This window comes from Ictidomys tridecemlineatus, chromosome 8 (assembly GCF_052094955.1).
Source record: "Ictidomys tridecemlineatus isolate mIctTri1 chromosome 8, mIctTri1.hap1, whole genome shotgun sequence".
Classification (NCBI taxonomy): domain Eukaryota; kingdom Metazoa; phylum Chordata; class Mammalia; order Rodentia; family Sciuridae; genus Ictidomys; species Ictidomys tridecemlineatus.
Window position 1 is genome coordinate 91,036,295 of NC_135484.1, and position 21,627 is coordinate 91,057,921.

General features: G+C 32.4%; 1 protein-coding gene across 4 annotated transcripts in view; it reads left to right on the top strand.

Annotated features, from left to right (window-relative positions):
* The first annotated feature begins 8,267 nt into the window (after window positions 1–8,267).
* LOC101975864 (protein eyes shut homolog) overlaps window positions 8,268–21,627 on the top strand; it is a 481,285-nt gene continuing 467,925 nt past the window's right edge. For all 4 annotated transcript variants that reach the window (XM_078019824.1, XM_078019822.1, XM_078019821.1 and 1 more), the window contains exon 1: window positions 8,268–8,461. The gene's annotated coding sequence lies outside the window, so the exon portion shown is untranslated. The remainder of the gene's footprint in view (window positions 8,462–21,627) is intronic.

Below are 21,627 nucleotides of genomic sequence, written 5' to 3' on the forward strand. Positions count from 1 at the left end.
TTTTATTTATACATGTTATTGTCAGTAATTCTGAAATTGGGTCTTGAAAATGTAGGATTTGACTTAGAAAAATGGAGAGGGACTTTCACCAATGAAATATAAATGTAAAAGTAGACATGTGAGCCAATAAACAGAGTATTAGCTTGACTGAAACAAACACAGTATATTTCAGTATCATAGGAAGCAAAAGCCAACCGTTAGAGTGACATAGATTTGTAAGAGTTTGAATATTTAATATCAAGGATCATAAATGCAAATGGTTGTAATGGATAATGTTTTTATGTGTCCACTTGACTGCATCATGGTGTGCCCTGAAAGTTGGTCAAATATTACTCCAGATGTTTCACTGAGGGTTGTTTTGGTTAAGTGAAACATTTATTTGTTAGCCTGAGTAAAGAAGATCACCTTGTCTCATGCAAGTGTGCTTTATCTAGTCAGCTGAATGAAGGCCTGTGTTGAACAATGGCTGACCCTCCCATGTATAATATCTTCCCTGCCTTCCTGCCTTATAAGACACACATTTTCTTTTCTGCCTTCAGAATCCAACTATAACATCAGCTCATCCTGGTTCTCAGACCTGCTGACTTTAAAACTAAAACTACATTATCAGCTCTCCTCATCTTCAAGCCTTTAGAATCAAACTGGAACTGACCCATGGACTGACTTCTGGTTGTGCAGTTTGCTAATTTATCCTGCAGGTCTTATGACTGACTGGCCTCCATGATTTCATGAATCAATTCTTTATGTACATACATGTATACGTATATGTGTACATGTATATCAGCCACTCGACCAGCACGCTAGCTTCATACTAGAGGTTCGAAACATAGAAATTAACTAGTGAGTTCAAATTAAAGACACATGACTCTTAATTTATCTTTTTTTTGCCCAGCTCAAAGATGGCTTCTCCCAGCTCTTGCCTCTAGCCACCTGATGCAGTTGCGAGGTTTACACAAGAGAGCAGCAAGAGAGAGAAACACGCCAGGGAGTGAGCTTTTATTGGGGAACGAAAAATTCAGGGGAAAATTCCATCCAATGAAGGTCAAGGGAGGCAGCATTCTAAGTTCAGGGTCAGTGATTGGTTTTCAGGTCAGCGGTCAGTCACACCCTCACAGGGACAAACCCTTGTACCTGGGAAAGGGTGGGGAAGACTCTGACACAGCTTGTCTAAGCGCCTCACACCCAGCCAGGGAGGTAGCTCAAATCACATGCAAGAACGGCTTCCCACATGTATCTACATACATGTATACAAATTGATCAAATAAAACCTAAATATTTTGCTGTGATTTAAAATACAAGGAGAGAGAGAGAGAGAGAGAGAGAGAGAGAGAGAGAGAGAGAGAGAGAGAGAGAGAGAAATATTACAGATTCAGTTTCTCTGGAAAACACAATGTTGTTTTAGGAAAGTTTTTGAAAATCAGTGATCAAGATGTACGTTACAGCTAGTAAAAGTCATTCTCCTTGTTATATAGCCACATGAGTTCTGACAAATGCATATATTTGCATAACCACCATGATAAGGTAGAGACAGAATATTTGCTCATCTCTGTAATTAACCCCTATGTTTTCTTTTCTTGTATATTTGAATTTTCAAAAACATCATATAAATTGGTCAGTTCGACTTAAGAACAATATAGTATCTGAAGATAAGTGGAAAATAAAATTGAAATAGATCTAAAGCCAGGTTATGGAGTAGCTCCTCTTTGAAAAATGTAAAAGTAGAACCCATCTTGTCTTTGAGTTGATATAATAAAGTAGTACTGGTTTTGAAGTATGCAGTTTCTGACAGTGAATCAAAAGTTTGTAGGTGCTGCATATTTATTTAATAAATGGGGTGATAATACCCACTTATTTAGATTCCTTTATCAGTAAGCATGATAGCATCTGTATATTGTATATTAGAACAAAATATACTGCTAGGTTCTGAATGTGGATATTCCAACAAAATTCATATGTTGAAACATTAATTCCCAAGATACTGGTATTAGGAAGTGACACCTTTGGAAAGTGATCAGGTCATGGCAGTAAAACCCTTTTGAATGAGATTAGCATCCTTATGAGGAACTAAGAGAACCAGAGTTCTCCACCCAACAAAAGAGCTCCCTGCTTCTTCCATGTGAAGATACAATAAGAGGATACAAACTATGAACCAGAAAGCTAGCCATCTCCAGAAACTAAATCTAAAGTAAATGTCTGTTGTTATAAGTCTACTAGTCTATGGTACTCTCATAACAGCAGCCTGAATGGACCAGGACAAGTATAAAGCAGGTAATTGAGGCCAATGGAAGATTGCAACATGGGAAGTGTTCTAACCAGAGTTTTTTTCTTTAATGTAGAATTGATTTGATGTTAAGGTTTTGGAATAACAATTAGTTTGATATCCCATGATATTTAGTAATGATTTACTTTGTCATTGTTATGTCTAGCATCATGGCACAAAGGGGCTAAAATTAGTGAGATAACGAGGGCCTATATGGATGTACTGAGGAAAAAAAATAATACATTCTTAACGACGATAGATATATAGATATAAGTGTTTATTTGAGTCAAGTAGAACTCAATGCAAGCCTGGATTTTTATAAGCATGGAATTAGTTAATGGGAAAGAGACTAAGGAGAAGAGAGGGCTAAGTTGTATCCTGTTACTTAATCTGAAACCACTTCACTTTGTAGCTGGGAAAATGGGGCTGGAACTTCGAAAGAAGGACAGAGAAGTAGAAGAGGTTAATGCCATAGGAGCCAAGGAGCAGAGATTTTCAAGAAGGAAACCAGAGTCAAAAGACATAAAAAGAAAAATGAAGACAGGATAAGCAGAATCCGCAAGGAATATTTTGGTGCTTTCAGATATGTTTTAGAATTTTCTCTTTACAGTCAACCTGAGAAGTGAAAATCTGAGATTCATAAAATTTTAACAGGTTGACAAAGGTCATACAACTAGTAAAAGGTAGGACTGAAATTTAATCCTAGATGTTAAAGTAAGAGAGAATTATGGAGCCATTTGAAGTAGTCTTAAGGAGGTTACTGGTCACCAGCAAGGAAGTCATTTCTGAAGGATTGTGGAAGCATGAAGGAGATTGAAAGAGATCTAAGAGTAAGCAGATAGTGAGAAAGTAGAGCACTAGTCTTTCAAGTTTTAAAAAAGAGGAGACAAAGATAACAACTCCAGGGATTAACAGTGTCAAAGGGGAGATCTCCAGGGATGGATGGAATTAAATTGCTAACAGGCAGGGTGCAGGGAATAAAGTTTCAAGAGCTATAAAGGATAATTGTTAGCAATGAGTTGCTCTAGCTGAGAATTGAACTATTCACATTTAAATGTATTTGAGTACTTTAAATGAAAGAAAGGGCTATCATTTTCACTCTTAATATTCTTATTTCTTTTATGTATTTATTTACTTATTTCAGGAACTTAAATTCTTTTCTGAAAGCAAAGAGATCTTTTATTTTGGAGAATAGTGCTTGAAAGTTCAAGCAAATGTTCCATTATTGGATATTCTGACACTCAAGAAACAAATGGGATCCATAACTTTTAAAAAGACTTATTCCTAGAGTGTAAATAAATATTACCCTTGATTTGATAATTATAAAAAAGATTTATTCCTAAATTTTATGTTCTGTTTGGTGAATATTTGTATTATAAAGATGTATAAATGTGTATATGCATTGTGCCTGTGTGTGTGTGTGTGTGTGTGTGTGTGTGTGTGTGTATGTATCTAGGCCCATGTCTTTGCTTGTGTTCAAACAGCAATTTCATAGCATACCACATCTCCCATTCTCAAGAAAACATGAAAACATATGATGTAGTTCAGTGCAAACCCTAGCCATGAATTTTGAACAAAACCAGTTAAGATGTATGGAACACTAGCCATATGATAAGTGGTTTTGATTTGCTGTTTGTGTGCTTGTGTGTGTGTGTGTGTGTGTGTGTGTGTGTGTGTTTGTGTGTGACATATCTTAAGCCATTCGATCCTTTTAGTCATCCTCAAATATATTTACTAAATATATTTAATAATCTTCAAATAGATAACTACTATTATGTCAGTTTTTAAAATATGAAACTCTTCACATTTCCCAAGGTCATACAAGTTGTAATTGGATTAACCAGTCTTTACTCCAGGTCCTATGGCTCAAGTTCATAAATGTTCTCTATTGCCAGGTTCATAAGTGTTTCTTTCTGCAAAGCCCACTCCCCAGAAAATGAACACCTACTCTAATTGTTGCAATTGCTGCAGACTATGTGATAAGAAAATTCCCTATCAGTGATACATTTTCTAGATGTTAGTTGTTATTCTGAACATTTTTAAATGAGGAAAATATTATGGTGAAATGTTGGTTTTGTAAATCTGGATTTCACATCCAAACAGAACAACTCTGTGTATCATTTCAGATCTGTGGCAAGATGGGTTAATTTTAATCAAATGTTATATTAATCAAATTTAAAGGCTGAATCCATGATTAAGAGAGAATACTTGTAAAGATTGCTTAGTGAAGAAGAATATTTTCCCTTTTCATTATTTCCAGGCTCAGACAGTTGGGAAAGAAAATTACTTATTTTTTAAAGTAGGAAATAGAAAATAGAAAGGTCCTGCAGTTTTGTTTTTGTCAAGAATGTTGAGAGATGCCTCCCTCATTACATAGGGACAGGAGCGTAGAGTGAAAACAGAGAAGGAATGAGGAAGCTCTATGGATCCACTTGTTTGTACTATGGCAGACTTATAATTCTCTCCCATATAAATAAGGGTGAAAAGTTACATGATTAGAGTTATTTGTAGTCTGGTGTTCTATGTATCTGATTGTAGTTTATGATACAAATTATCATTCCTTTCTTTCTTTATAAATTTTATTTTATAGTGATGGGAACTAAACCTAGGGCCTTATGCATGCCAAACAAGTGCTTTATCACTGAGCTATTTCCCCAGCTTTTATTTATTTTGTTTTTGAGATAGGGTCTTTGTAAATTGTCTGGAATAGCCTTCAACTTGCAGTCCTTCTTCCTTAGCCTCCTAAGTAGCTGGGATAATAGGAGTGCACCACTATAAAGTCTAGTCCATCCTTCTTGACATGTTTCCTTCACTTAGCTTCTGAGGCTTCATGTTCTCTTATTTTTCCATCTATCTCACTTATTGTCACTTTGTGTTTTCATTTGCTGAGTCCTGTCCAATTTCTATATCTCAATATATTGCAGTGACATAGAGCTTAAGATGTTATCAAGTCCCATAGGTTTATGGACAATTTATAGGAGCTCTAACAACTCTGAAGTTTATCTCTAACTTGAATTTCTTTCCTTTCTTCTAAACATGTGTGTTACCCTGTCTCCATTTCTTTTCCATCTGCTTGTTTAATAGTCTTTCAAACTTAATATTCAGAAATTAATATGTCTCCCACACCCCATCATACCCCAAACACACTTTCCCTCATGTTTTTTCCTTAGATATAAATTAAAATAATTTTCTCCATTATTTCAGGTCATTAGCCTTACAGTCATTATTCTTTCATTTGCTTATTCATCATAAAAATTGTTGATTGAGTTTGAGGGAGTAGAGATGGAAAATGGAGGAACTGTGGTATGAAAAAAATGTTGAGCACTTACAATATGTTACACAATATTCTGTGCGACCATTCAATGGTGTAAAAAGAAGATTAACCTCAATGGCTACAGTTTAGGAGTTTACATATCACACAATACTAATAAGAAGATAATATAATATTTCAAAATGAGTCACATTCTGGAAAAAAATGGAGTATGTGATGTATAATGGGAAGAGGAGAAAAAGTGGTCATGTAAAGTGAGAAGGTTAAGGTTCCCAGAGAAGGTAAGAGCTTCTTAAACATTGGAGTTGTGGTAGATCACTTGACAGTAAGATAGCTGGGAAAAGAGTGTACAAAAAAAGAAACTAAGAGAAGGTACCTAAGGAGGTAATATGCTTGGTATCTTTGAGGAACAGCTAAAAATAAACAAACAAAATGTGTCTGAAACAGAAAATCAATTTGTCAATAAAAAAAATAAGGTCAACTGAACTACTGTTCTTGAAAGGTATTTTAGGTCACTGATTAACTATTTGACATTATACCTCTTAAGCTTTTAAAGAATTACTCTAGCAACTTTGCCAAAGATAACAATGGAAAAAGGATATTAGAAAATTCCTATAGAAACAAGGAAATCCATCAAAAGATTGTTTCATTAACCATAGTGATCAATGGTAGTGGTCTGACCAGGTAATCAAAGCACAAGATGTAAGAAGTTGTTAGATTTGGGGTATATTTCTCTCATATTTCATAAACAATTCTTAAAGCTCACTTATTAACCCTCCATTAAGTGGGTATAATTTTACATTTGTAGCTTTATCCAGCCCCACTATTAACCTATGCCTAAACTAATACAATAGCCTACTGTTTGGTTTCACTTCTTTCTATTTGGATCCATACCCTGCCTCAGTCACCATACTACAATTATGATTCATGAACATGTACACCAAGTCATGTCTTACTTATGCTCAAATTACTCACCAGAGTATTCCATTTTAGTTATTTACTTTTTTTGCAAGGGATTGAACTCAGAGCCTCATGCATATGTTCTCCCACTGAGTGTATCTCTAGCACTCCATTACACACCAGACAAATGCTGTACTAGTGAGGACATCCTCAGCCCTCCTGCACTCCATTATAGAGTAAAATCCAAAGTCCATTAAATGGCCAAAAGAGACACACATGCTCTGACTCTTCATTAACATGCTTATCTATTTTCCTGCTGCTCGCCCAAGTGTAATTTCTACTCTAGTCTCCTCTACCCCATTAAAGGGTATGTATTATTCCTGTTTTATCTATCTTGATATGTTTTCCACACATGCTTGCCTAGTAGAATCCATCTTTTATTTTCTTTTGTTCTTTGATCAAATGTTACTTTAACAGAACATATTTTCCTGGGCACTGAAAATAAATGAAAGAAGGAAGGTAGGAAGGTAGGAAGAAAAGAAAAAAGGAAGAAAATAAGGAAGATGACTAAAAGGCATATCTTTTCATCAAAGAATTTGAACTCATTTTGTACTGTCATGAGAAAAGCAAGATATAGTGGGTGAAATATTTTCCAGATATTAATGTATTTGTGTAGCGTGCTGTATTTGTAAACAGTTGAGTGTTTGGTGGGGGTACTATATAATCTTTTATAGCTTATGTCCTTTGAATTAACATTCAGCATTTTTTCTCTGTAAACAAAACGTCATGAGAATAATATAACAATAAAAATTATATGTAATGAAAGATAAATTATATTAAAATGAATACATATGTATAATTTTATTTATTGCTACAAATAGAAATAAACTTTAATTTACTCTGGGTTTTTTGCTTTTTTTATTTAATCTTTTTAGTTATACATGACATTAGCGTATATTTTGACATATGTATACAAACGAGGAGTACATTTTATTCTAATTAGGATCCCAGTCTTGTGGTTTACATGATGTGGCAATTCACTGTGATGTATTTATATATGTACATAGGATTACACTGTGGTTTCATTATTTTAATGTGATATTATGTTCATTAAAAGATTAAGAAAATATTTTCACACATATATTGCAGGATCATTAATAATACAAATGATCCCTATTTAATAATTTGAAAATACAAAAAAATAAAGTATGGCAAATATTCAAATAGAACTGCAGGTTCAGAATCTTCATTTGACAAAATTCTAAAGCACATAGTAATTTCTGTTTTCTCTATAACTCACAGATGGAGGTGAGATTTCATTTATTCTAGCTTTCAATGGCATAAATTCCTTGAGGCTTTCTTTATTATAGTCCCATAATTCTTCTTTAGAAAAAGACAGTCTGCATTACTTCTTTTATAAAGATCATCATAGAATCAATAAGTAACATTCTAAATTCATTCTTCGCATCAGCAGGCCCCCTTTCTGTTCTCTTATCCTGACAGCCCTTGCTGTACAACACCATCTGAGGTTGTCACTAAACCTTTAGCGTCAGGTTCCCTAGCAACACAAGTCCTATTTCTTTCTACCTCTGTCTATATCTGAATTAAAAAAAAAAATTCAATTTGAAATAATCTCTGAAAACACAAGAAAACATTCTGACTGAGACATATAAAGTAAGCAATGAAAATGGTGAGTTACAAATGAAATTGGAAAGAATTAAATTACAGAGAAGTATTTTGCTTATGGATTTATAGCAAGCTCCAGATGGTGGCTTGCTGCCTTCATCTCCAGATTAGCTAAATAAAGGCCAGACCTTCTGTCAGTCTGATCAGGGCTTTAATGAGTTTACCTTTATACTGCAACAGGTTAGGGCTTACAGGGCTATGTTTCAGAAGCCACACATAAAAGATGATTTATTGGTTTAGGATTCTAGGAAACAAAGTGAAACATGCCAGGCATGTCCAGACATTAACAGTAATCAGAAGCCTCAGAGTTGCAAGCTTCCTTGGCTAATGGTTGACAATCAGGGGTAAGTTACATTTGATTCCACTTAGAATGCACTTTTATGTTAAAAGATCATAATACCTGGCTAAATACAACAGAGAAGACCTCTAATAATCATTATAATATGATTTTTCTTTAACCAAATACTTTAACCTGATCTTCACAAAATCTTTTCATGAAAATTTCAATATAAAATTGTTAAGGATATTTTATTTGAATCAAGAAAAAGAAATGTTTTCTGTTCTTTTGAATCTGCAAACAAGATAATTTTTACCTGCTCTGAACAATAGGATCTGAGGGGATTGCTAGATAATCTTTATATAATCATGAAGTATTCACAAAGGCTTGACATTATTAGTTTTTCTCAAATTGTTTACCAACTAGATTGTAGCATGAAATATCAATAGCAAAAGAAATTGTATAGTTTTCACATTTATTTAAAACTTTTGGTCATAAATCTGGGAACCCCTGTACCAGTGCTTTGTAGGTGCATTTTGTTCTCATTTGAGTGCTCACCAGTTTCTTCCTCTCAATGACACTGAAGGTAGCATTTCCATTTTATGTAACTTTAAGTGTTCCTACACCTCACCATTATTTTTAAGAACTTTATTTTCATGATATAATTTTGAAAATAAAATATAAAATCGCAGCAAACACTTTTAAAATATTCTACCATTTTTATTATTTAGGTGATTCTGTTTCTCAAAAGGATTAATCAGTATTGTTTACTTTTTTGAGATTAATTAACTTAAACATTTTTGGTTAATTAAATATTTCCATAATCATGTATTGTGAATGTTCTATAATTATTTACTAGGCAATATGAAAATGGTAGACTATCAATCTTTTTTTATTTATTTTTGATCAACAAATAAAGATCATGCATTTATCATGTACAACATATTCTGAAATATATCTACATTGTAGAATGATTAAATGAAGCTAATTTACATATGTATTACTTCACATATTCATCATATTTTGTAATGAAAACATAAAATCTACTCTAGGCAAATTTGAAGAATATATTTGACATAACTTTTTATTTATTTATTTATTATTTTATTTTAGTTATTTTTATGTGGTGCTGAGGATCGAACCCAGGGCCTCACACATGCTAGCCGACCATTCTACCTCTGAGCCACAACCCCAGGTCCTGACATAACATTTTAATTAGTACATTATGCATAGCAGTGGTAGGTTCATGTTGCATATTCATAAATGCATTAAACAATATATATGCACATACATGTGTGTATATATATTTATATACACATACACGCACATATAGATGCATATATATATGTACCTTTTGTTGTTCCATTTCAATTCCCATTACTTCCCCTTTCTCTTTTCATCTTCCCCAATCCCTGTCTTCTTTTGGACTTCCTTCCTGTATTTATTTTAATTGATGCATTATAATTTTATATATATATGCATATATATATATGCATATATATATATTACATTGGGATATATTGATACATGTACATAGCATAATTTTGTCAAATTCATTCTCTGTTCTTACCCTCTCCTTCTCCTTTGGTTTTCTGCTTCTGTTCTACTTATTTCCCTTCTATTTTCACAAGAATCTCCATTTTTTTGAAATTTATTTTTTCTCTCTAGCTTCTACATGTGAGAGAAAATATTTAGTGATTGAATTTCTGGCTTATTTCACTTGCATGATTTTCTGAGATCTTAGTATGCAGCCGAGGCTGATCCAAGACTCCTGTGTTCACATGGCCCTGTTTCATCCTTCTGAGTAGCTATTGGCATGTATCACCACACCAGGCTAGAAATCAGTACATTATTATTAATCACAGTCACCATAGAATACAATAGATATTTTATTCTATATATTATATTAAATTTTAATCTTATTTTATAAATTAATCAAACCATAGTGTCACATTTTTTATGGGGATCAATATAAGTACTTATCTTTCTATCATTCTGCCTAAAAAGAATTAAATGTTGAATCTCTGTTAATGAATATTAATGCATGATATTAGTTTTGTGATATGCTGTATTGATATTAAAATCTCAATAGATATTTTAATAGATGAAATAACCCTAATGGACATTTTTTATTTGACTTTATATTTAGGTAATGACAACTTTGACTTAGTTTAACAGATTTAAAATATAGTATTCCCAGAGAATATGTTTATATGACCAAAAGAAATTGATTTTTAATACAGATTTAAAGAAATCACTAGTAAATCTTATTCGTTACCTTTACAATTTCAGTTGACCTAAAATGCTCTTTGTAAATAAGAGATATTTAGAAAAAATTTTCACTATTTAGAAGTGAAAGAGGCAGTAATGTTGATATCCATTAAAATCAACTTTTTGTTTTTAACAATAAAGTTAGCTCATAGTCCAAGAAATTAGCCACATAGATATGAAGAAATAAATAAATAAATGACAGAACAAATTACAGGGATTTTCTAAATCATAGTGAAGCAGAGAATAAGTTTTGTGAGTACAGGGAAAACAACTCCCCTGTTTCTCACTGAATTTCCACAATTTAACACAAAGTTTTGATTCGGAGGTATTTAAACAATGCCGAATGTTTTCTCTGATATTAGGAGGTTGACTCATAGTGGGGTAGGGAGAGGGAGCATGGAACAATTAGATGAATTCTAGATAGGGAAGAGGGGTGAGAGAGAATGGGAGGGGGCAGGGGATTAGCAAGGACCATGGAATATGATGGACATCATTATACAAAGTATATGTATGAAGACTTGAATTGGATGTCAACATACTTTATATGCAGAGATATGAAAAACTGTGGTATATATGTATATTAAGAACTGTAATGCAAAAAAAGTACATGTATAAAGGTATAAATTGGCTTGAACATACTTTATATACAGAGATATGAAAAATTGTGCTCTATATGTGTAATAAGAATTGTAATGCATTCCACTTCTGTCGTGCATTTAAAAAATAAAATCAATAAAAGATTTAAAAAATATCAAGTTAATTTATTAATCAAAGAATAACTGCATTGGGTAACTCAATCCCACTTTCTACTTCTATACCTGTCTTAAAAGAGTAATAATTTACTCAGGTAATAAGAAAGAGACAAAAGATAGGTAAAGAAAATAAAACATATGTGTTAGAGATGTGACAACTATTCTGGAGCACATAAAACTACCTTCAGCTCTCCCAGGCATAAATTTTTTTTCTTGTGCTGCTCAAATATTTTGCCTTCTGCCAAGCTCTTGCCCTAAATGGCAGCAGCAAATGAGTTCATTGCTCCTCAGGGTGCCCCGAATTGTCAGAAGGCTAATGACTTAATAACCTTAATGTAAATCATGTATGAGTACAGTGACCTATAGAAACTTTATTGGTGTCCATATAACCCTGGAAGAGGCAGTCTAGTCCAATATATGTCTTTTTGATTTCTGCCCCAACTGACGTAAGTAAATGCTGATTATCTCTCTATAATATCTCCAAAGTCAAAAATAGCAAAACGTACCATCTCACAAAAACCATGTGCTCTCAAAGAAATTCTACTTCAAAAGATAGTAGAGCTAATGAATTCATGAATACCTGTCTTTAAAATAGTCTTCATCTTTGAATTACCTGTAAGAAATGTAAACCAGAAAATCTCCACAAACCATATTCTGAAATTTGCCACAAGAAAACTGAGTGTATCATTGTTTTGAAAGACTTCAGAAGCTCTGAAATTCTCAGATTTGGTTTGGTAGTATAGTCCTATGGGTCTTAATTTCAGAGTCAGAATCATTTTAACCAAATTCATTTTCTAATGCGCATTATTAAAATGGTTGTTACTAAACTAACAGTGTTAACTAACATTCCTAAAGAAAGATAAGGTGTCTATCCTTTGGTTGTTACAATCTATTTTATAACCAAGGTATTGAAAAATAAAATACAATTGAATGTTAAATTTTAAATTTATGTCCACTTATTATCTTAAATAAGAACTAGAACCTTGAGGATCTGGAGATGTGATTTCTCCATAAAATGCACACTTCCTTTAAACAAGAAAATATAAATGCGAATCATAATTATAACTAGGCTTGTTAAATTTAGGCTGAGTATGGGAAATATTATTAATTTTGCAGAATAAATGAATACAATATCTGAAGTAAAAAAAAAGCAACTGATTTAACACTTATTTTGTGATGCACTAGTTTTGCAACCCTGAAAAAATTAATTTTCATGAAATGGAGAAAATAGTACATATCTTGAGGTCAAGTTTAAGATTAAGTCAAGTGTGTAAGTAATGTGCAAAGTACAGTATCTGATTTAAAAACCCCACACATGTTCAGGATTATGGGTCATTAAGTGATCTGCATGCTTTGTTACACAAAGAGAGTCAGATACTTCCATGGGCACAGAGATGATATATGTTCAATACTAACCTATGCTAGTGGATGTTTTTGTGTTTGAAGTTGTTCCTTCTTAGAATGTGCTTAGAAGCTGTGCTTAGTATTGCTTCCATGGCTCTTCTTTTCACCTTCATTCTCAAGGACCCCATTTTCAATTTACTCAGTCATTCCCCAGTCATGTTAATACTGCCTTTATCAGATTACAGTCAGACCTGACAGCCTTGGAAGGCATCTTTGAATTGACTTCATAACTCCATGCCAATCCATTACATGATGAATTTATACTTAATGCTCAGAAATAATTCATTTTCTCTCCTCAAGGTCTTGGGAAGAACCTAATTAAAGTTCTCAAATATCAATAACATACTTTATTCTTGATAATGTCAGTTTCTCAGAATATTATTTGAACAACCAAGAGCTTTATACCATTACTTCTTTAGGGAAAATTTATCCTCTACAGAATTGTAAATTAAATATGAATATAGATAACAATAATTTTATATTTTAAATATTAATAGATACTTAATTTTTATATGTAGAAATTATGTACATATGGAACCAATGCACTTTACATATTCAAATTCTTGGGTGAAACATGTTGTTAATAAAAATATAGCACTAGTTCATTTACACAATTCTATATGTTGGTATGTAGTTACTTAAACGATTTATTAAATGCTTTATGCATTTTAGGATGTGTGTGGAACTTAACAACTAATAATTTTTTCAAAAATAAAGTCTCAAGTAATCTATTTCTCTAATATATATTTTTGAATGCATCATAATATGTCTGTTTATCTGTCTTTGTGTAGTTGTATATGTATGAGGGGAATTCAGATAGGGCTGTAGACATAGAGAGAGAGAGAGATTTCAAGAAATTGGTTCATAGGCTAGCAAGTCTGAAGTCTGCAGGACAGGCTACTAGAGGAAGAGGAAATGCTGCAGTCCCTTTGGGAAGATGGTCTAGAGGCAGAACTCCTTCCTTGTCAGGAGACTTCACTCTTTTCTCTAAAGGCCTTATTGATTGGATGAGGCCCACCCCCATAATGAAAAGTAATGTGCTTTACTCAAAGTGTACTGGTGGTTTATATATTAATAACATCTTTAAAAAATATGAAAACCAACAACCTTCCCAGTAACATCTGCACTGGTGATTGACCAAAAAATGAGAGGCATTGCCTAATTAAATAGACTTGTAAAATGAAGCATCATTACACACATATATACAGACACATGTATGTATTCATATATTGTCTTGTGTATTTAAAAAACTAATCTATCTCTTTGGTTATTAAGAGAATAATGAATCAATCATATCAAATCAGCATAAATCATATGTCAGCATGCTCAAATTAAAGAGTACTTTTGTTATTTAGAAATTGCAGTGCATTTTGAAACATTGGAATTTAATGTAAAACTAAATAGTTTCAGCAAATTCAATGTAATAGGAAAAAGAGAGATTTTTATTTTTTGGAGAAAAAAAGCAAAGGTTTAAAATATAGAAAAACTCCCTCCAAACCATGGCTCAAACAAATGATGGCTCAGGAGGACACAGTGGGGGAAAAACTGTTCCTAATCTTCTTGCTAGCCTATTGAGATGATGACTTCTTAAACACATGTCAGTCATTAGCCTTCAGGGCACAACATGTTGAGATTAGCTCGTTAAATCTGAATTTGCTCTCAGCTTGATGGTTAGATGTTCAATATTGCCTTTGTGGGTTTACATTGGAGTCAGAAAAATAAATTTATGTATTAGAAAATACAAAAAATACAACTAAATACCTTATGAAATATTTCTAAAATGCAAAAAGAAGATATCTCTAGATATATATGTGTTCTTCAACTCATTTTATTTATTCAGCAAATAATTGGTAGCATCTGTTATGTTCCCTGTCCTACTCCACATCCTGAGACAATAGTGACAAATTAGAAAAGAAACACTCCTAAATTTGTTAAGCTTTTATTTCTGAAGAGGAGGCAGAAAAATCAATAAACAAATAAGGAAAAAAATCAATAGCAAAAGCTATGCAGAGAATTCAAATATAGTAGAAACAGATTGCACATTGCCTGGATGGACAGTTTAGATTGGGTAGTCAGGAAAAGCCTTAGTGAAATGCTTAAACTGAATTATTTAAATAACAGTGAGATTGCCCACTCAAATAGCAGAGAGAAGAACACCCCAGGTAGATGTTACAAGCAAAGCAAAAACTCTAAAGTAAGAGAGCAGTTAGCATATTCAAAGAGGAATGCCAGTGTAGCTGTAGGACAGCCTCCAAGAGTGAGTAGCAATGGAAGAATTTGAAGTGAAAGAAGGGGTCACAGTCTAAGCTGATCAATGAGAGGAGATATGCAAAGGGAGGTTTTCTCTGGGGGAGGTTTTCTTTTTATTTGTTTGCTCTTTGTACAACTGGGGAGGACTATTATTAGTCAGTCTTATTCATAATCACCTGGAAACTGTGAGGAAAAAGACTGCAGATAAATGGGCAAGAATGAAGGGGTGACAGTAGGGACATTCCTCTCATGTTATTTTCTCACAATATCAATTTAGCTTCCTTTCTTCTTAATGTTTGGATATTTGTCTATCTTCAATTTAGTTTGACATAAACAGTAAATTAAGCATTTATTTATTTATTTTGCCTATTGCTTCACTGTCAATAATTGAGTAACAGAAGGCTAACTTTAAATGTTGTTATAGCCACAAAGAAATTTTCAAGACTGACTGAGGAAAAAAAAATAAATTTAACACATCACAGACAGGTATCTACTCCTGGATATGAACCACAACAAATTCTTGTGAGGATCAATGCAAGGACAGTGCATATGGCAATAGGGAGTTGGATGCAACCTGAATATCCATCTCTAGAAGAATGGATAAATAAAATATAGTAAATCACACTACTAGATGCTCTATAGCAATAAGAAGCAATAAACCAGGTATGTGACATGGATTGCTCCCCAAACAAGGCTGGATGTGAAAACTAGGACAGAGATGGGATTTACAAAACCCTTAATAAATTGAAAATAGACAAAACCCACATCATATTTTACAAGAATATGTCTATATTTAAGAACATATATCAAACACATTACAAATGGCTTCCTCTGAGAGGAAGGCAATAAAGGAAAGGGAATAGGAAGTAAGAGACAAAAAAGGAACATGAAAATAGCTGTTGTGCTGAGCAATGATGGTGATGTGTGAACTAAGGAGAGATGCAATCCAATTTCAGACATGACAAATGTAGAAAGGTACAGCAGACATCCAATGAATATGGTAAACACTGTAGTTCAACAATTTACAGTGGAAGTTTAGGTAAAAATATGGAAGAAATAGAATAAGTCTGAGAATTTTGATCAGTCCTACCATACATAATAGAGGTACATTTAGAAACAAGTAATTGAAGTATGAAATAGAATATTCCAGTTTAAATTTAGGGTATTTTTCTTTTAATCTATTTAGTCCCTGAAACTTGTTGTTTTCCACTGTCAGAAGCTTTTGTAGACTCTCTTCTAATGTCTGTCACTAAACACCCTCCTACCTCTTCCTCATCATTGGGATAGCTTTTGTCCATGTCCTTACTGTCCCTCACCTGGATTATTGCCATATTTTCTCTTTTTTTTCTTTTTATTGATTGTTCAAAACATTACAGAGCTTATGATATATCACGGGGAGAGAGAAAGGGAGAGAGAAGGGAAAGCATATGGAAATGGTAGGAGACCTTCAATGATACACAAAATTATAAGAGGTTATGAGGGGCAAGGGGGAGGGGAAAAAAGGGAGAGTATTGCCATATTTTCTAATCGGTCTCTAGGTTCTAGATTGTCAGCAGCTAGAATGCTGTATAACTTTTCCAAAAAATTAAAGGTCATTATTCAATTCCCTTTCTTAAGTTCTTTTAAAATATTTATAGTATCATAAGAGTAAAATCCAAAATCAGCTTGGATCTTCATTATCTGATCTTTTTATTATTATTTCTTTTCCTATTTACTTTTTCTTTTTTTTTTTAAAGATAGAGTGAGAGAGAGGAGAGAGAGAGAGAATTTTTAATATTTATTTTTTAGTTCTCGGTGGACACAACATCTTTGTTGGTATGTGGTGCTGAGGATCGAACCCGGGCCGCACGCATGCCAGGCGAGCGCGTAGCTACCGCTTGAGCCACATCCCCAGCCCCCTATTTACTTTTTCATAGTCATTTCCCCCAGTCATTTCAGCTTTCTTTTGCTTCTTGAGATTTCACTGACAAAGATGATGTCTACACTTTGGAAACTGGTGAGTGGCTTAGAATGAACAGACAACCCTCTGCAACTTGTTTAACAGCTACTTGACATGGTCATATTAGACATTCTTTTTCTATGAAAATAGGTAACTTAACACTGCTTGCCCATTTGTTTTCCCAAATGTGAGCTTCTTCAAAGCAAAGAAAAATTATTTTTTTTCTTCAAATTATCAGTGCTTAGTATGTTGCATATGATAGAGTTAAATTTGATAAACATTTATTCAGTAAGAAGATTAATATATATTTTTAATTAAAGATGAAATAAGTTTTTAGAATTGAAAAATAAATTATATAGTATCAATATACAACTTTTTTGGGGGAAGGGGTTACTAGAGATTGAACTCAGAGGCACTCAACTACTGAGCCATATCCCAGCCTTATTTTGTATTTTATTTAGAGATAGGGTCTCACTGAGTTGCTTAGCACCTCGCTTTTGCTGAGGCTGGCTTTGAACTTGCGATCCTTCTGCCTCAGCCTCCAGAGATGCTGGGATTACAGGTGTGTACCACTATTATGCGTAGCAATATACAACTTTTGAAAGTTCAGCAAAGGTACAAATTACTAGAAAAATAAAATGATGTTCAATTTCAACATCCTAATAAGGACAAATAAGCATCCAAAATACAATATTATTCCACATTATACAGCAATAAACTTAGGCATGGTGTTAAATGAATAAATATGAAAATGGAATATAAGAAGCTAAAACTTAGTTTAAATAATAAATAAAATAAAATGCCATTGGGCCATTGTCCACTGGCAAAAATAAAATGCCAAGGTTAATGTTGACAAAAAGAAAATAAAAAATTGGAAAAGTTATATATAGTTTTTTTTTCTTGTTGTGCTGAGATTTGAACCCAGAGCTTCTCAAATGCTAGACAATGTTCTACCATTGAGCTATATTCCCACTCCAAAAGTAATATTTAATTAGGAAATAAATTCAATCTGTGAGTAGTATATAAAACTTATGATGTATCAAAGGCTAGAATGCTGGTAATTTTATTTTGCCTTCCTAACTCAGTTAAAGAAATGAACATTATGTTTGCATATCAGTTTAGAACATTACATGTAAGGGTAAACTGCTCTGAATAGTATCAAGAATTACTATTAGTGGTACTAATGGTAACACAATCACGTTTAACATTTTCTCTGAATGATTTTAGGGAAAAAAATCAAATTCTATAAGTAAGTAACAAAAACTGCACTGATCCAAAATGTCATAGAATATTTTTGCAAGGAAATGTGTATGAGGGATCATTTGGATAACCTATATAGACACCTGTAGCATGGTAAATGTTTTGGCAGTTCAGGGGAATCAGTATTGGTGTTAAAATTCACAGAGCAGTATTGTTCACCACAGAAATTGTTAGAAAACATTCAAAGGAAGATGTGAGACAGCATTGTGTGTCTTAAGCTGGGTTAGATGAAAGACAAATGACAAATGTGTTCTTAATTCTTTCTGACATATGAAAAGTAACTGTGGATAGTTCCCATTGTTCTGTCTCCTGTGCCACTGCAATTAGGTAAAAAAGTCATATTTTGTTGATACAGAATTTGAATCTTATTTGTTTTTATTCATTCTTAAAATGTATGTTCATTAAATAGGACTCCCAAATATTTTGAGTTAGCTACAAATCCTTTCATTAGAAAATGTTAGATGTATGTACTGCATTATGACGAATACTTCTTTAAATCTCCATGCTACTAATATTCAGAGATTTTTGCTTCTCACTTAAGCAATAGAAGATCTTACACATTTGAATGCAATTCACCTATCTGTATACAGAAAACAAATATTTGTTTGTACACATTCTTTATGTGTAGGATACTCCTTTGACAGAAAAAAATAGGACTTATTCTAATGTTATTTAAAATATTAGTCTTTCTGCCAGATAATGACCAACACCTCACCTCTACTCCTTCTCCCAATACACCCACATATTACATTATTGTGTTTGTATTGGAAGCTCAGATGATGAACAGTCTATTTTTTATTTTATTTTTTTGCCATTGTAGGGTTTGAACTCAGGGCTTAGCACATGGCACATATTGGACAAGAGCTCCACCACTGGGCTATATTCCCAGCCCTGGAAAAGTATTATCAGATTTTCATAAAATATATGTCATATATTACTTTTCTCTTTTATACTAATTGTGATTGTACAGTGTCTGTGAATTGTTACAAATAAATATTTTTATTTGTACATTCTGCAAATGTCTTTTTTCGCCTTTTATAAACTTTAGCTAGCGGTACAATTTATTAGTCCTTGAGCATGCTGACAGGTTGTGACTAAGATAGATGAAATGACACTATGATTTCATATCTTTATTGATACATGCTTGCTCCTGGTTCCATAGCTTAATTTTCTTACTTTGTAAACCAGGATCTTTCTCTGTTTAGATTAGCTGTTTCTAAATTCTAAATGCCTAAAATCCAATCATCTGATGAGAATCCATAAAGAAAAAACATATTGTTGTTTCCTTTATTTTAAAATTTGATTTAAAAGAATGCTTATGTCAAACAGAAATAAAAAGCAGAGCTATGGTGTTTTCTCCGTGGGTTTGCAAACATTTAGTTATTTTGTTTACAATGAGTCTCATAAGATTAGCAAATCAAATTGACAGATGATCAATGTCGGATCTGTTGAGAAACTGCTTGTGCAAACAGAATACCAGATTAGACCTCAATCGGTCACTTATGCCCAGTGCTCACATGTACATTGTAAAGCATGCCCACACTAAAAACTTACTGTAAAAGTCACCTTGTGTGAAAATTCTCTTACCATGAATTTCACATTAGCTTGTGGAAGGTACTTTTAAAGACGTCTAAATTATATGATGAAGCACCTTTTCACAATGACAAATATGCTCTGAACACTGATTTTTTCCATTTTAATAATTAGAGATGGTTAATCATAATAATTTTAAGACTAAAAGACTGAAGATACTTTTTGGCCAACCAAATTAACTGATTAATATTTTAGGTAGAGTACCTTTTCATGCCTTTGTTATATTAATATACACAGTGTCAAGCTCACCAACTTCAATGTGATTTATAATAAAAATAAAGATATACTGCATTTACTTTTAATTTTAGAAAGGGAAATAAATGTTAAATAAGAATTCATATTCTAAATATTCAGGGAAAGTTTTAATTTTAATTTTTATTTGAAATTTTAGTTGTTCATTTCATTATTTATTGTTTACATAGCATATTAAAAGAAATTGAAACTTCACAGTTTTATTTACAAATACTTTAAAATGTTCTTTGAGTTATTTACTATATTATAAATAATCTTTTGCTTTTATGATATGAAAGATACACATAATACTTTACACTTAATCAGTTAGATTATAGATACTTTATTTTATGGGTTTTCCAAATAATTGAAAACTTTTGAAATTTTTTTATTAAGAGTTTCATGTGTCCTATACAGTAATTTGTATTCATTTAACTATTCAATCCAACAAAAATAATAAAATTGAATTGTAATAATTGAAGCAACTAAGAAAATTAAGACTACGCCTAAAACAAAATAAATAAAGATGCAATTAATTTCAAAATAAATTATAAAAATTATCTGTAAATGACCCAGCTGCTTAACAGAGAATTTCTAATGTTTATAATATATATATATATATATATATATATATATATATATATATATATGTGTGTGTGTGTGTGTGTGTGTGTGTATGTGTGTATGTATGTCTGTGTGTGTTTTATTTATAAAATAATGGATTACACTTTGGAACCATTTTTAATTCCAAACCAAATATGGTGATAAAGAAATAAATATGTAATATGTTAATTTTATTATATTAGTTACATGATATATTTTTACACATCTCTAATAATTTGTTTAAAAGTGTTTAATGAGAACAAGAATACTGGTCCAGGAACCAAAGTCAGTAGTAGTTTTGAATAATATAATAGAATCTCAAACTTTCATCTCAATATTCACCACAGCAGGCAGAAAAATCCTTTGTTTTATAAGATTGCTGAGTTGAAAAGAGACCTATTAAGTTATCTTTTAGGCATTCTCCTGCCACAACAAGACAGATCATTCTTTTCCAGTATAATCAGCATACATGGTAAAATAAATGCCTTATGAGGCTAATCCCAACTGAAATCTGGGACATCATGAAAATTTTGAATAAGTATTTTAGAACAAATTTAAAAATTAAATGCCAAAATTGCAGTCAACCTGCCAATTCTTAATACTATAAATATCGATTCAGTATATTTACTAGTTCTTAAATATTTACAGGACATAGACTAACCAAATTAGCACTTTATAACTATATGTTGTATATTTTTCACAGTTTACAATGGAATAAAGATAATTTTCCATAAATGTAATCAGAAAATAATTTTCCTGAGAGGGCCTTATCACTTGTAAGTACCTCTGTTTATATAGCAGACATTGCAGATATAGATACATCCAGAACCATTGCTAAAATAGGAAGTAGATCTTAAAAAAGAACTATTATTGTTTTTGAATTTTAATAAGTAGAAATTTAATAAGGCTTTGCTTCCTTTTCTTCTCATT